At 39.2% G+C, this 12,632-nt stretch overlaps 1 protein-coding gene across 1 annotated transcript in view; it reads right to left on the minus strand.

Moving 5' to 3' along the window:
* sp8b (sp8 transcription factor b) overlaps positions 1-6,959 on the minus strand; it is a 110,667-nt gene extending 103,708 nt beyond the window's left edge. The window contains exon 1 of the mRNA XM_036965672.2: positions 6,908-6,959. The gene's annotated coding sequence lies outside the window, so the exon portion shown is untranslated. The remainder of the gene's footprint in view (positions 1-6,907) is intronic.
* Positions 6,960-12,632: the final 5,673 nt, after the last annotated feature.

The raw sequence follows: 12,632 nt of genomic DNA on the forward strand, positions 1-12,632 counted from the left end.
GTCTAGACAACTGTAAAGAACACCAACAGCCATGTCTAGACAACTGTAAAGAATACCAACAGACAGCCATGTCTAGACAACTGTGAAGAATACCAACAGACAGCCATGTCTAGACAACTGTAAAGAATACCGACAGCCATGACCAGACAACTGTAAAGAATACCAACAGCCATCTCCAGACAACTGTAAAGAATACCAACAGACAGCCATGTCTAGACAACTGTAAAGAATACCAACAGCCATCTCCAGACAACTGTAAATAATACCAACAGACAGCCATGTCTAGACAACTGTAAAGAATACCAACAGACAGCCATGTCCAGACAACTGTAAAGAATACCAACAGCCATGTCCAGACAACTGTAAAGAATACCAACAGCCATGTCCAGACAACTGTAAAGAATACCAACAGACAGCCATGTCCAGACAACTGTAAAGAATACCAACAGACAGCCATGTCCAGACAACTGTAAAGAATACCAACAGACAGCCATGTCCAGACAACTGTAAAGAATACCAACAGACAGCCATGTCTAGACAACTGTAAAGAATACCAACAGACAGCCATGTCCAGACAACTGTAAAGAATACCAACAGACAGCCATGTCCAGACAACTGTAAAGAATACCAACAGACAGCCATGTCTAGACAACTGTAAAGAATACCAACAGACAGCCATGTCTAGACTAGTGTAAAGAATACCAACAGCCATGTCCAGACTAGTGTAAAGAATACCAACAGACAGCCATGTCCAGACAACTGTAAAGAATAACAACAGACAGCCATGTCTAGACAACTGTAAAGAATACCAACAGACAGCCATGTCCAGACAACTGTAAAGAATACCAACAGACAGCCATGTCTAGACAACTGTAAAGAATACCAACAGACAGCAATGTCCAGACAACTGTAAAGAATACCAACAGACAGCCATGTCTAGACAACCGTAAAGAATACCAACAGACAGCCATGACCAGACAACTGTAAAGAATACCAACAGACAGCCATGTCCAGACAACTGTAAAGAATATCAACAGACAGCCATGTCTAGACAACTGTAAAGTATACCAACAGACAGCCATGTCCAGACAACTGTAAAGAATACCAACAGACAGCCATGTCCAGACAACTGTAAATAATACCAACAGACAGCCATGTCTAGACAACTGTAAAGAATACCAACAGCCATGTCCAGACAACTGTAAAGAATACCAACAGCCATGTCCAGACAACTGTAAAGAATACCAACAGCCATGTCCAGACAACTGTAAAGAATACCAACAGCCATGTCCAGACAACTGTAAAGAATACCAACAGCCATGTCCAGACAACTGTAAATAATACCAACAGCCATGTCCAGACAACTGTAAATAATACCAACAGACAGCCATGTCTAGACAACTGTAAAGAATACCAACAGCCATGTCCAGACTAGTGTAAAGAGTACCAACAGACAGGCTTGTTTGCGCATCGTAGTTGAAGTCATTTAACAACATCACATTACTAGATTGCTGGATCATCATGGTTCGGTCATCCTGACCGTGATAACCAATCACATAACACCTGCTGGCATGGTTCTGTGAGCAGATGGTCTACAAATGAGACGACAGGCGTACAGGCCTGTACAATAGCTTTTAATAGGTACCTGAGCAGTCATACAGCCATCTGTACAGCCTGGGGTCCTACAGGGTATTTCAAACATGTACATGGACAGAGACCGTCGCCGCATCCCAAATAGCACCCCATTCCCTATATAGTGCACTACATTTGACCAGGGTCTATAGGGTACCCATGGGGCTCTGATCAAAAGGAGTGCACAATATAGGGACTAGGGTGGAATTTGTAATGCAACCTGACAGATTGACAGATAGTGTAACTTTTAATGCTGACCCTCACTCTGAGGCAAAAATATTACAGTATTTACAGTATAGCTACTATAAATCAATGAGGTTATGTCAGTTAATTGTTTTCTGCAGTGCAGGGCCATACACAGATTAGGTGGATTTGTTTTGCCTAAAGTGTTAATCCCTAAACCTGTACAGGAGGTCAACGACAGGGCCGTTTGGCCCAACAACTGTTTGGGAGGTTTTGGAGTATAGTGTGTCCCTGTCGAGGGTGGTGTGGTTGATCATCTGTTCATAGATACACTCAGAAAAAAGGGTTCCAAAATGGTTCTTTGGCTGTCCCCATAGAACCCATTTTGGTTACAGATAGAACTATTTTTGGTTACATGTAGAACCCTTTTGAGTTCCATGTAGAACCCTCTTTGGAATAGGGGTTCTACATGGAACCAAAAAGGGTCCTTCAAAGGGTTCTCCTATGGGGACAGTCGGAGAACATTTTTACGTTCTAGATAGCACCTTTTTTTCTAAGAGTTTAGTTTGGTGACAACGTCAGATAGTGGATAATGCCATCCTTAATACTGTAGCTTTAGCTGTACTGAACATGCTGCTTCCTTTTACCCACAAATAATGAACTAGTGGCTGGTGTTTAGCTGACTAGATAGAGCAAGAGCTCCCTGAAGACAGAGACGGGGAGAGAATAAAAAAGTTGAAGACGAAATAAAAAATAAAAAGTCGGACTGATAAGTTCCCTGTAACCAAGGACATTAAAAAGTCCAGCAGAGCCACATACCTCAGCTGATCTTATCATAGCCAAACCCTTATGTAAACCTACATCATTGAGTCATAGGTACAGATACAGGAACTGCAGAGGGTGTCATAAAGCTTACAGCACGTGTCTCTCCTGTCCTGCCCCACAGCATTCAACAGAACACAATGATGTCAGCGGTGGCAGATTGCTTTACCTAATTCACTCCTTTCCCCTGTCTCTACCATTAGGACCTTGCCTGAACTTCCATTGAATTGACAAATCTTCACTTGGGAGAACTGGGTCGGAGCTGCGGGGAGCCCCAAATTGAATTACATGCACATTTCTCAGTCACAAAGGAGAGCTATCACTAATTAAAACATGTGATTGATGAGACTGACGGTCCATGCTGGAGGAGGATAAATCACGCTCTTCACTTTGCTGCATTGGTTTCTATCTCATCTATCTACAACATTCCCCACTGGTTGAGTCAGTGTTGTTTCCATGTCATTTCAACAACAAAAAACTCAATGTCTTTCCGTCTGATGACGTTGAATCAACATGGAAAACTGATTCAAGTCATCAACGTGATGGAATTTGGAGAATTTTACTCCTTTTTTTCCACCCCAAATAACTATATTTTGGTATTTTATACATGATGATGCGGCTGGTGACACTTTGCTTCTTGAATGCCCAATATCTTCAAAACTTGACTGCTGACATGCAACACATTTTGGGACTGTATGAACAGTAGATTAATAAAAAAATTATTTAAAAAATATATATATTTCTTTTGGACTGGATTAACCTTTAAACCTAAATCCAGTGACATGGTACACATTTTTGTTGATTTCACGTTTTAATTCATGTTATTTGACAATGTCATTTTTTAAATCAAAACTACATCTCATTGATTGGTTTCCATCTCCTCTCCTTGGTCAAAACAGAGCCAAACTACTGAAAAAGGATCGCTGTATGTGCGGGTGAGTGAGTGCAAGAATTCAGCGCAAAATACACTGAGTGTACAAAACATTAAGAACACCTGCTCTTTCCATGACATAGACTGACCAGGTGAATCTAGGTGAAAGCTATGATCCCTTATTGATGTCACTTGTTAAATCCACTTCAATCAGTGTAGATGAAGGGGAGGAGACAGGTTAAAGAATAATTTTTAAGCCTTGAGACAATTGAGAAATGGATTGTGTATGTGTGCCATTCAGAGGGTGAATGGGCAAGACAAAGATGTAAGTGCCTTTGAATGGGGTATTGTAGTAGGTGCCAGGTGCACTGATTTGTGTCAAGAACTGCAATGGTGCTGGAGTTTTCACACAGCACAAATGTCAAACTCATTCCACAGGGGATGAGTATCTGTGCATTTTCGCTCCTCCCTTGTACTTAATTGATGAATTAAGGTCACTAATTAGTAAGGAACTTCCCTCACTTGGTTGTCTAGGGATTAATTGGAACAAAAAAACAAAAACCTGCAGACACTCGGCCCTCCGTGGAATGAGTTTGACACCCCCCCCCCCTGTAGAGTCCATGCCCCGATGAATTGAGGCTGTTCTGATGGCAAAATTTATGTATTCTTCAGTGAGACAACAGAAACAAACAAACCAAATATGATTTGAAACTTCTCTTGTGTAGGTTTATACTGAGATAGATTATAAAGGAGATACACGGGAAAGTCCATTGTATATAATAGTGACCTTCTTTCTACACCCATGCTCTTAATTATGTTACCCAACAGGAACTCTGACCCAGTAAAAAGGCAAGCTGTCAAACCACCGTCCAGGGACAGCACTTAGTGTGTAATCACTGTCTGTCTAATGGCTTTAGAACTGAGCTAATGGCACACACACACACACACACACACACACACACACACACACACACACACACACACACACACACACACACACACACACACACACACACACACACACACACACACACACACACACACACACACACACACACACAGACAGATACCTGCAACTCTCTGATCAGTGATGTCTGTCCGTCCTGTTCTCTGTAGCTACCTGCAGCTGTCTGATCAGTGATGTCTGTCAGTCCTGTCCTCTGTAGCTACCTGCAGCTGTCTGATCAGTGATGTCTGTCAGTCCTGTCCTCTGTAGCTACCTGCAGCTGTCTGATCAGTGATGTCTGTCAGTCCTGTCCTCTGTAGCTACCTGCAGCTCTCTGATCAGTGATATATGTCTGTGCTGTCCTCTGTAGCTACCTGCAGCTCTCTGATCAGTGATGTCTGTCTGTCCTGTCCTCTGTCTAACCTCATCAAATGCTCTAATTGGCCAGCTAAGCTGAGGCCTTATGTGAGAGAGAGACCACAATGAACCTCAGGGGTGCTATCTGAGACACAGCCTATTCCATATGTAGTGCACTATTTCTTGCACTACATAATAGTGCACTACATAGTCCCATAGGGCTCCCTGGTCCAAAGTCCAAAGTGTACTCTATATAGGGAATTGGGTGTAATTTGGGACATAAATTCAGTAATTCTCTATCGTCCTGTCCATCTAACCATCTATCTATCTATGACTGAATTATAAACAAGGTGCCAATCTTATCCATTCATGTGGGGTTGAGGCCTATAGATTTCTCCTAATCTATATAGGATCTGAATTATGGACCCAGCTCAACGTTAGACCCCTTTTGAGGGATGAAAGTGGCTGTATAGCTGGAAAAACCTTTCCTGGAATTCTGATTCTTTCATCAATGTGGTTTATCAGTCCAATTCATCAAAATTGTGTAAACATGGTTGAATGCAATGTACTTTATGAACAAAACACTTACATTAATTTACCATAAAGTACCGGAAGTGATTCAAAGTGGTAGCTAGCTAGCCTCCTGCCTCTCCTAGGTGGACCATTCCAGTGGTAGCTAGCTAGCTAGTCTCCTGCCTCTCCTAGGTGGACCATTCCAGTGGTAGCTAGCTAGCTAGCCTCCTGCCTCTCCTAGGTGGACCATTCCAGTGGTAGCTAGCTAGCTAGCTAGCCTCCTGCCTCTCCTAGGTGGACCATTCCAGTGGTAGCTAGCTAGCTAGCCCCCTGCCTCTCCTAGGTGGACCATTCCAGTGGTAGCTAGCTAGCTAGCCCCCTGCCTCTCCTAGGTGGACCATTCCAGTGGTAGCTAACTAGCTAGCCTCCTGTCACTGCTGTTTCAGTCTTTGGACCCTCACAATAATTTGGCATCTCTTTAAAAGCGGCATGCAAGTCTGATCCTGTCAGTGGGTTTGGTTTTGTTCCTGCAGCCAATTAGCGGGTCCTGCCTTAGCCTGCAGCTAAAAGGAGTCTAATGGCCTGGGTATCCACCTGATAGGTGCAAGAGACAACTACCCACTGGGCTTTCATTTCACAGGAGGGGGTGGAGGAGGGGGAGACTTCTGAGCTTTTCACCATTACACAGGACTTCATTGTGACTGCTGGCCGTTTGATCTTAAAATAATTTACTTAATGATCTCACCGCGGGAGCAATTGGTGCTGCTCGATTAGTCTGCAAGGTCTAATGGACATGGGAAGAAATAGGAGGAAGGAGGGAGGGAGGGAAGGATAGAAGGAGAAAGGGGGGACAGCACAGTGAAGGGCTAAATGCTACCATTTTGAAACCTTGGGGAGCGATATTTTCTAGCGTCATGGAGAGACTGAGCTTGTGACTGTGATCAGGGCTTCCAGGTACATTTCTCTTTTTCTGAAAATAAATGCTACTGTTTTTTAAATATCTAACAGGAAGACAATGTGTAGAGTCAAAGCAGTTTATTAATGATCAGACTGAAAATATTGGAAATATGTGGCTTCCAACCTGGGTAAAAAGAATGACATTTGATAGAAAAGCACCAAAAACCATGATCTGTGTGGTGTCTAACCCTGACACAATACATTCCACATTGACCTGTAGAACATCTTTGTTTGATGGTTCCCTGCCCTGTTCCAGCCCAATACATTGTCAGAGGAGGATCTTGGTTGGGTTTTGTCAGGCTAGAGCGATAGTGAATCACGTACGGTAATGAGGGGGATAACTAGTACACCGGCGCCCCCGTTATTAAAATAATTACATTTATGATCAGGATTTCCCCTGACAATTCCCCCCGTTTTATGGAATTGAATGAACAGCAATTAAGTTTAATGGGGAAGTTTAGAACTCATTTTAGTTCACAGGGGCAAATTGAATTAAGAGCGCCACATAATTGCAATAACACTGATTCGTCTCCCTGTTAACAAGGAACACCGGATGACTTAATAGAAAATTAAAACACTGTAATTTAACCTTTCGCTGTGTTGTACATACAGTGTGTCTAACTTACCGGTAGGATCCGGTCTTTTCTTCAGGAGCACTGCAGAGCTGGTAATGAATACTTCCACCTATAGAGAGACACAAAGGAATCACTATTAATAAAGACTTCTCACCTTCATTGTGCAACGTATAAAGATATAAAGATAATATTATTTGACATTCATTACAGCTGGGCTTAGAGCAAACATTTATTCAAACGTGGAAGGAAAAACAAGAAAGATAAACATAGAAAATGATGACCTCAAGCACTAGGCATTTTGGGGTCACGGAGGAGAGAAGAGTTGAAAAGGTCATTGGACTAGTACTGTCCAATGAGGAGCCTGGAACTATGTATCTGCCACGGGGCCAGAAAGGCCTTCTAACTGACCCCTGTCCTTGGTTGGAACAAGCAGAGGGAAGGGGGAAGGGTTTGAGAGACGCACCCATTACAATATGGTTGGACTCTGGTAAATTGGTGCAGTTTATAGCAATCCCTCTGGCAAAGAAAGAAGGAGAGAGAGGGGTGGGGGTGGGGTCTAACATAGATGACTGTTATTAAATCACTGAGGAAGGTTGTTAGCGCACGTCAAGTTGTTTGCAACATGTCATGACAAAACCCAGACTCACTCAACCCATTAATTTGCACTTTAGTCTCCACAGTCACATTTCTGAATGGAATTTTTTTGATAGGCACATAATCTGATGACATCACATTTGATCGACATTAATGTAATGTGGAAGCTGCCAGTTGACCGACTAGGTTACCATAGCAATAATTCATAGACATTGACAACAATTTATAAATCAAAATGGTTTTCCTGCACAAAGGGGTTGTTTTATGGTAATGTACAGAAAAATAAGTAACAATAAGTCAACAACACAGTAACAATAAGTCAACAACACAGTAACAATAAGTCAACAGCACAGTAACAATAAGTCAACAACACAGTAACAATCAGTCAACAACACAGTAACAATAAGTCAACAACACAGTAACAATCAGTCAACAACACAGTAACAATAAGTCAACAACACAGTAACAATAAGTCAACAACACAGTAACAATAAGTCAACAACACAGTAACAATAAGTCAACAGCACAGTAACAATAAGTCAACAACACAGTAACAATAAGTCAACAGCACAGTAACAATAAGTCAACAACACAGTAACAATCAGTCAACAACACAGTAACAATAAGTCAACAACACAGTAACAATAAGTCAACAGCACAGTAACAATAAGTCAACAGCACAGTAACAATAAGTCAACAACACAGTAACAATAAGTCAACAACACAGTAAAAATAAGTCAACAACACAGTAACAATAAGTCAACAACACAGTAACAATAAGTCAACAACACAGTAACAATAAGTCAACAGCACAGTAACAATAAGTCAACAACACAGTAACAATAAGTCAACAACACAGTAACAATAAGTCAATAACACAGTAACAATAAGTCAACAACACAGTAACAATAAGTCAACAACACAGTAACAATAAGTCAACAACACAGTAACAATAAGTCAACAACACAGTAACAATAAGTCAACAGCACAGTAACAATAAGTCAACAACACAGTAACAATAAGTCAACAACACATTAACAATAAGTCAATAACACAGTAACAATAAGTCAACAACACAGTAACAATAAGTCAACAACACAGTAACAATAAGTCAACAACACAGTAACAATAAGTCAACAACACAGTAACAATAAGTCAACAGCACAGTAACAATAAGTCAACAACACAGTAACAATAAGTCAACAACACAGTAACAATAAGTCAATAACACAGTAACAATAAGTCAACAACACAGTAACAATAAGTCAACAACACAGTAACAATAAGTCAACAACACAGTAACAATAAGTCAACAACACAGTAACAATAAGTCAACAACACAGTAACAATAAGTCAACAACACAGTAACAATAAGTCAACAACACAGTAACAATAAGTCAACAACACAGTAACAATAAGTCAACAACACAGTAACAATAAGTCAACAACACAGTAACAATAAGTCAACAACACAGTAACAATAAGTCAACAACACAGTAACAATAAGTCAACAACACAGTAACAATAAGTCAACAACACAGTAACAATAAGTCAACAACACAGTAACAATAAGTCAACAACACAGTAACAATAAGTCAACAGCACAGTAACAATAAGTCAACAGCACAGTAACAATAAGTCAACAACACAGTAACAATAAGTCAACAACACAGTAACAATAAGTCAACAACACAGTAACAATAAGTCAACAACACAGTAACAATCAGTCAACAACACAGTAACAATAAGTCAACAACACAGTAACAATAAGTCAACAACACAGTAACAATAAGTCAACAACACAGTAACAATAAGTCAACAACACAGTAACAATAAGTCAACAACACAGTAACAATAAGTCAACAGCACAGTAACAATAAGTCAACAACACAGTAACAATAAGTCAACAGCACAGTAACAATAAGTCAACAACACAGTAACAATCAGTCAACAACACAGTAACAATAAGTCAACAACACAGTAACAATAAGTCAACAGCACAGTAACAATAAGTCAACAGCACAGTAACAATAAGTCAACAACACAGTAACAATAAGTCAACAACACAGTAAAAATAAGTCAACAACACAGTAACAATAAGTCAACAACACAGTAACAATAAGTCAACAACACAGTAACAATAAGTCAACAGCACAGTAACAATAAGTCAACAACACAGTAACAATAAGTCAACAACACAGTAACAATAAGTCAATAACACAGTAACAATAAGTCAACAACACAGTAACAATAAGTCAACAACACAGTAACAATAAGTCAACAACACAGTAACAATAAGTCAACAACACAGTAACAATAAGTCAACAGCACAGTAACAATAAGTCAACAACACAGTAACAATAAGTCAACAACACAGTAACAATAAGTCAATAACACAGTAACAATAAGTCAACAACACAGTAACAATAAGTCAACAACACAGTAACAATAAGTCAACAACACAGTAACAATAAGTCAACAACACAGTAACAATAAGTCAACAGCACAGTAACAATAAGTCAACAACACAGTAACAATAAGTCAACAACACAGTAACAATAAGTCAATAACACAGTAACAATAAGTCAACAACACAGTAACAATAAGTCAACAACACAGTAACAATAAGTCAACAACACAGTAACAATAAGTCAACAGCACAGTAACAATAAGTCAACAACACAGTAACAATAAGTCAACAACACAGTAACAATAAGTCAACAACACAGTAACAATAAGTCAACAACACAGTAACAATAAGTCAACAACACAGTAACAATAAGTCAACAACACAGTAACAATAAGTCAACAACACAGTAACAATAAGTCAACAGCACAGTAACAATAAGTCAACAACACAGTAACAATAAGTCAACAACACAGTAACAATAAGTCAACAACACAGTAACAATAAGTCAACAACACAGTAACAATAAGTCAACAACACAGTAACAATAAGTCAACAACACAGTAACAATCAGTCAACAACACAGTAACAATAAGTCAATAACACAGTAACAATAAGTCAACAACACAGTAACAATAAGTCAACAACACAGTAACAATAAGTCAACAACACAGTAACAATAAGTCAACAACACAGTAACAATAAGTCAACAACACAGTAACAATAAGTCAACAACACAGTAACAATAAGTCAACAGCACAGTAACAATAAGTCAACAACACAGTAACAATAAGTCAATAACACAGTAACAATAAGTCAATAACACAGTAACAATAAGTCAACAACACAGTAACAATAAGTCAACAACACAGTAACAATAAGTCAACAACACAGTAACAATAAGTCAACAACACAGTAACAATAAGTCAACAACACAGTAACAATAAGTCAACAACACAGTAAGAATAAGTCAACAACACAGTAACAATAAGTTAACAACACAGTAACAATAAGTCAACAACACAGTAACAATAAGTCAACAACACAGTAACAATAAGTCAACAGCACAGTAACAATAAGTCAACAACACAGTAACAATAAGTCAACAACACAGTAACAATAAGTCAATAACACAGTAACAATAAGTCAACAACACAGTAACAATAAGTCAACAGCACAGTAACAATAAGTCAACAACACAGTAACAATGATCTAAACACACAAAGGGTGCAGATGTGTTTTTTTTATCACACATTATGAAACTCACATAGTTTTAAAAAAGTCATTTGAACTGTGACTTCTTCACCTATAAAATATTGTGGATGTTTCCATAAAATATATGTATCTCAGTGAAATATTGCAGTAGCCTCTTGCCAAAACACTCATTCACAAAAACAATCGTAAATCTTACAACAAAGCCGGAGGGGAATTTCCCAACAATGGAATCTTTATTTCTCAACGCCAATTCTCCAGTTGAAGCTAAAGAGCTAAAAGGACCTAGCTCTGCTTTGCATGACAAAAAGGATGTGCTCTCCAAGCTTCAATTACCTTTTAAAGTAGACACCAAAGCAGCATAAGTGGTGAAGAGAGGGCAAACACTAGAGCTGTGAAAAAAAAACACACTCTCCGTTTTGCCTTCTTGATTTTATGTTGTGACTTTCAATACAAATCGGGGGCAAAGGTCAGCTGGGTTACTCCATAAAGAGAGGAGAAGCTAAGCGGTATGTTGAACACTAGCCTACACTGCTTATCAACAACACTGCTTGTCTAGATCTGGAGGTATAACATATTTATTCTCCAAACTAATTATCTACAGTATGTAGACAGACACTCTTTGATATAGTTACCGATTGGTGATGAACTGTGCTCGACTTAGATCCAATTTTTATGTTATCAAAAAAAATAACAAATGTTCATTTTACTGTGTTGATTATGTGATATAATTTACAGAAGCTGAGTTGATCCCAGATCATCATTTTATCTAATTGGTTAATGTATTGTTGATCCCGGATCATCATTTTATCTGATTGGTTGATGTATTGTTGATCCCGGATTGTCATTTTATCTGATTGGTTGATGCATTGTTGATCCACAGACAACTAAATAAGGATGATCCAGGATCAGGTCTCTCTTGGAGAAATCAGGCTGTTCCCTACTGCATATAGCGATGTATATACAGTTGAAGTCGGAAGTTTACATACACTTAGGTTGGAGTCATTAAAACTTGTTTTTTCAACAACTCCACAAGTTTCTTGTTAACAAACCTTAGCTTTGGCAAGTTGGTTAGGACATCTACTTTGTGCATGATACAAGTAATTTTTCCAACAATTGTTTACAGACAGATTATTTGAGTTATAATTCACTGTATCACAATTCCAGTGGGTCAGAAGTTCACATACACTAAGTTGACTGTGCCTTTAAACAGCTCAGAAAATTCCTGAAAATGATCATGGTTTTAGAAGCTTCTGATAAGCTAATTGACATCATTTGAGTCAATTGGAGGTGTACCTGTGGATGTATTTCAAGGCCTACCTTCAAACTCAGTGCCTCTTTGCTTGACATCATGGGAAAATCAAAACAAATCAGCCAAGACCTCATAAAAAAAATTGTAGACCTCAACAAGTCTGGTTCATCCTTGGGAGTAATTTCCAAATGCCTGAAGGTGCCACGTTCATCTGTATAAACAATAGTATACAAGTATAAACACGATGGGACCACGCAGCCGTCATACCGCTCAGGAAGGAGACGCGTTCTGTCTCCTAGAGATGAACGTAC

The sequence above is a fragment of the Oncorhynchus mykiss genome, chromosome 3 (assembly GCF_057628025.1).
Source record: "Oncorhynchus mykiss isolate SJ-2025 chromosome 3, ASM5762802v1, whole genome shotgun sequence".
NCBI classification, from domain to species: domain Eukaryota; kingdom Metazoa; phylum Chordata; class Actinopteri; order Salmoniformes; family Salmonidae; genus Oncorhynchus; species Oncorhynchus mykiss.